The following is a 5,433-nucleotide window of genomic DNA, read 5'->3' on the forward strand; positions in this document are numbered from 1 at the left end:
TCTCGAAGAGTCCACAGGTGGCCAATATGGCGGAGAGGTGTTCGAAGAGAGCCGTTACGAGTTCGGTTCCGATAGTGAAGGAGAACTTTAGATAATGCCGGAAAACAATTAAAGTGAACGGTTTAATTCCACGGGCGTAAATCGCGAGACTAAAACGCGCACTCAATTGAATTAGAAAACGAATGATTGAAGATTGGGAAGTAGAGCTAATTAAGAAGCACGTGGTGTCTTGCACAACGTACCAAACCGAAGAGGAGAGATTTCGTAATGAAATTAGCCGAATTAATTCAATAATAATTTCCCGAATATTGTCCCAGAGTGCCACGGTTGTAAGGCGCAACACTCCCGATGAAAGAGAAGGTAGAAGAGTAAAAAATTATGAAGCGAGCCGATGATTAGTCCGAAGTGCGAGGATCACAATCGATCCGTCGCGTACCGAGATCCGTGGAAGAAGAGCCTAGAAAAACTCCGGTGAGCTACCGGCAAGTATAGCACGAAGGAGGGGAGCGCGCGCAGAGAGCACGGCACCGCCGAGCTCAAGCGAGAGACCAACCGTGCACTGAGGGCCCCACGCGAGAGAACGGCGAACCATGCCCTTTTCTGAACAGTATAGGTTAGTTCTTATTCCGAATGGAATTCGTTTGCTGGAAGAATAAGTAAGAATTGTGTGGTGTAAAAATATAAAAAAAATAAAAAGTGTTACAAATAAATATCAGTCACGTGTTTCGTCATTAGAATTATTTCTCGTTTTTCTCGTCATTAAGAAAAAAACTGAAAGAGTGACACGATGGAATATAAATATAGGTTAATGATGTTCATAAGTGATAAAAAAGAAAAGGAAATCGATATTGTTCCCACGTCGTGGCTCGAAAATGATGAAGCTATGGACACATTGCTGTGCAAATTTATGCCGCAACCGTATACGAAAAAAAGAATATCCATTCTACACAAAATTTTGAAAAACTGTAAAAAATCATTAGAGGAGTGGCCCAGTTTTCCGGTGGATCTCCGAGGAAGAGCTTGTGAGTTTCAATAAGTTTTTTTATTTGATTTAATCGATGGCAAAACTTTTTGTAGTAATAATCAATTTTCTAGCTACTTATGAAGAAACAGAAGAAAAAGCACTTTTACTGGAACAGAAACCGTATGCTTACTCAACAGATAGTGAGAAAAATACGAAGAAAAAAGCAATTCAGGATAAAAAAAGTTTCAAATTCAAATTTCTTCCATTGAAAGATAGTTTGATTTTGGAAAAACTGAATGACATAAGCTTCGACCTCTGTGATAATTTGATGCCCATCGAAGGTAAGACTATTTTGTAACAAGCAATTTCAAACTTACAATGAGAAAAGATTAAACCTCAATTTGTTTTCACTCTTTGTAGTATCGGAGAAAGAAAAAAGTAAAAATATAACTTAAGCAACGAAAACTGAAATTCCAAGGAAAAAACCATCTCGACAAAAGCTTTCCGATCCTATGGAAAGTTCTGAGAAAGAATCTAGCGACAATACTTCATTGGAGAGTTTGAGCAGTTCTTCTATCGCATCACCAATAAAGCAAAATTGTCAAAAAAGTTCAGGAAAATTTGTCGCTATTAAAAAAAAGATATACTCTCTGCGAGCACCAGCAAGTATTCCGAGGGCTTGAATTTCTTTCAAACTGATATACATCCTCAAAAATGTTCAACAACCTTTGGGAATGCCAAGAAAAATTTACCTTCGGCTCGTACTAATCTGTGTTTCGAAGGTGAGATAAGATTTTATAAAAATTTTAAACTCATGTAGCTACTTTGATCATTATCGAACTATTAAAAGACTATGTTTTCAGATCGGCTGTTCCAATTCTTTGGGGAAAAGCTGAATTCATTGAATTATAAGATTGGTCAAATCCAAGGACAAATACTTGACCTGTCAGCGGCTAAAAATTCCATTCAAAACTCTATCCAGACAATCAAACCAACAAATGATGATATTATTGATTGGAATAAAAACTTCACTGAAGAGGTTCTTGATTTCTCACTTCCATGTCGAAATCATGATGAATTCAATAAACTCAATGAAGAGTTAGCAAAGAATGAGCAGTTTTGGAAAAAACTGGTAAATTTTGAAATTTTCTTTCTACTGTGTTTTTGTTATAGTTTTTTCAAATGACTTTTGAACTTGCCAAACTTTTAAAAACAGTTTCAACCTTGATTTTCACAGTTTCAAACATATTCTTACAGATACGTCAAATACTACTGTCTATTAATAAGAAAACTGGCCTGCGGAGAAACATGGGTTAAATAATTCGAAAATTCATGTCACGCGATTTAGCTCTTTCGTTCATAACATTGAAAGCAATAACTGGCAAACATGTGTTCAGCGAATCCAAACTATACTTGTATCTTAAAGGTAAATAACATGGAGTTTTCATATTTAAATTGAGTCTCTATTTATCGCTCATTATAATAAACAGGCTTTTTGTTTTATTATAGATGCAGTTTCATCAGTTTTCAAAGAGGAAGATGGTGCGAATTTAACAGAACCAATATTTAAAGAATCTGTTCGAATCGATTTTAACAACGCTAAGGATTGGGACGGCCAAGGAAATATTCGAAAAAAATGCGCAAAAAACTTGAACGTCACATTAAAACATCACGAAAGATTTAAACTGTAAGTTTCCAATTATATTGTTCTATTTGTCAGAAAAAAATTGGGTTGTATTAATATATCAAATTTTAAAAAAGGAGTTGAGGATATTATTTTGTTACTTCTTTTTTTTTACAACTCGGTAATTTGGTTCAAATTTTTCTTGCTCGTACATACATACGTAGAAATAAAATTTCTTATAATAAAAAGAACAAACAATTAGAAACGTACATTTTAATTGATTTCATGAAAAACAATGAATTACTCTCAGTAATTCACGATAATGATAAGTTACTTTGGTAATTATGTAGCTTGATTACTTTTCCGAAAATCAATGGAATTTTTTTTTCTTCTTCTCGAAGTTATCGATTGGACTATAGTAAGTGATATTTCGTCGTGGGAGGCTAACATTTTCCAAAAAAAATTTCTTTCGTTGATTTTCGGAAAAGTAATCAAACTACATAATTACCGTTACTTTTTCTTTTTCTACAAGAATAATTGATTTCTTTATTTACCACCAGGAAATAATATACCCTAGGAAAAAAAAGGTTGGCACAAGTACATTGATCGTCCCTCGTTTGCTGATAATTCCATCCATAAAAAAAACTTTAAAATAATTTTTTTTTTAATTATAAAAAAAATTATTTTATAAAAAAAATACAGAACAATGCGAAAAAAATTTCACAAAACTTGAAAAAAACATTATCTTTAAAAAAAAATAATCTGTAACTAATTTTTAAAGTGTCAGAAGAATCAAATAACAAGTAAAAATTAAAAAAAAACCAAAAAATCGCCCTTGAAATCATTTTGGAAACCGATGCCTCATTCTTCTTATTTGATTCGCACCGCTAAATCAATTAAAAAAAATTCCATCTAATTTACGTGCAGCATTAAAATTTACTATATCAATTGGAGGCAAATATTTTACAATAAATTGAAAAAAGTTACCATTTGATTTACGTGCAGCACTAAAATTTGTAATATCAATCGAAGGAGAAGTAATTTATGAGTAACTCCAAATTTCAACATTATGGAATTGTTCTAAGAAGCTTTTAAATCCAAAAAAATCACATGCAAGCTAGTCATTGCTTACTCTACGGTGGCAGAGACTTATAAGAAAATCGATTCGTTTCAGACTTTCAGGAGCTTCTGATATTATTTACAATATTCGACGTCGATTGGATGGATAGAAATTATGTTTAAATATGATTTAAAAGTACTTGTCCGCTTCGCGCCGGGGAGACGGAACTTTAAGGAACAAATCCCCGGAGTAGCCCAGCCAAGGAGCGTAACGTTTGCCATCCATATAGCCTTTAAAGGCACTAGCGCAGTGAGGATACCGGCCAAGCGAGATAAACGATTTAGATATATTCGTTCGGGCTAAAATAACAACTTGAAAATTCAATTTCTCAATAAATATTGCTAGTCGCCAAAAATCCTTTTAGGGGAAGTCTTATATTGTTATAAAGAAGCAGTATGCAAAATTTCAGCTCAAAATTCGGTTTCCGCTTTTCGGAAGTACAGCCAAATATGGGAATATTCAAAAATAATGATGACACAAGAAATAAATTAGAAAACATTTATTGGATTTTAGTTTCTTACATTATAAACTTCCCCTAGGGAAAAAAAGGTTGGGACAAGTACATTGATGGTCTCTTGTTTCTGGATGACATAGAAAAAAGACTCAGAACCAGGAAAAAAATTCTATAGAAATAATAAACGAAAAATTGAAAAGTTCAAAAAAATTTAACAAAAATAAAAAATAATCGAAAAAAATTCTGTAAAGAAAAATAAAAAATTTTCAAAAAATTCATAAATATTGGACAAATGGAAAAATGTACTATCCAAGTTACATGCAGTATAAAAATGTATGATATCAATTGGAGGCCAAGTTTTTATTGATAATTTGGAATATTTATCCAACAAATCGGAAACTTTAATTGAAATTTATGATAATTATTTTCAAGAAAAAAGTTAATGAAAAAAAGTCATAACGGAAGTTACGTGCAGTACTAAAATGTTATTCGAAATATAATCTCCGGCGACAAATGAGCGTTGAGAATCCTTGTCGGGCTCACAACGTTTTATCAAAATTACTAAAAAATGAATGAAAATAAAATCATTAAAAATTCACATGAAAATCATTCGTTACTTCAATAAGCTACACACTTTAAAGAATCGATTCCCCTCCGACTTTCAGGATCTCCTGGTATTATTCACAACATTCAACTTCGATTGGATCGGTACAAATTATGTTCAAATACGTCTTAAACGTACTTGTCCGGCCCATCACTTTTTATTCAAATTGCTCATTCGAAAACAAATCAGGACTGTTCTATAATGACAAATATAATAAAATCGATAGAAATAAAAATAATATCTCCAAGTAATTTGAACTTGATTGTTCGCAAGTTCGTATAGCAATATCCACTTCTCATTTTCTTCAGTGAACACATACCATTCGGTAAGAACCAATGAAAATGAGAAATAATCAGGCACATTACTAGAAATTTTCGAACCTACTCAGCCATGAAATGTTTTTTTTTTCTATAGTCACGTACACATTTTGATAAATATCACTAGTCGAGTACGACACGTGGATTCCTGGAATTTGGAGAAAAATGATTTTGTTGTGAATTATGACTCCATACAATATAAATAGATTAATCGACTTCATCTTTCATTTTCGTTTCATTTTGACAAGAGTGATTCGAAGGAAAATTATTTTCTCGGGAATTACTGTTCCTTAATATTAACACATGCATTAACTTCGTTTTTGATTTGTTTTCGAATGAGCAATTTGAAT

The 5,433-nt window shown here is 32.6% G+C and overlaps 1 long non-coding RNA gene across 1 annotated transcript; it reads left to right on the forward strand.

Moving 5' to 3' along the window:
• The first annotated feature begins 1,084 nt into the window (after positions 1-1,084).
• LOC122417279 (uncharacterized) lies at positions 1,085-2,631 on the forward strand. Its single transcript, XR_006262258.1, has 5 exons — positions 1,085-1,305; positions 1,385-1,746; positions 1,828-2,096; positions 2,222-2,390; positions 2,474-2,631. It is a non-coding gene; the product is annotated as an uncharacterized lncRNA (long non-coding RNA).
• Positions 2,632-5,433: the final 2,802 nt, after the last annotated feature.

The sequence above is a fragment of the Venturia canescens genome, chromosome 10 (genome assembly GCF_019457755.1).
Source record: "Venturia canescens isolate UGA chromosome 10, ASM1945775v1, whole genome shotgun sequence".
Taxonomy (NCBI): domain Eukaryota; kingdom Metazoa; phylum Arthropoda; class Insecta; order Hymenoptera; family Ichneumonidae; genus Venturia; species Venturia canescens.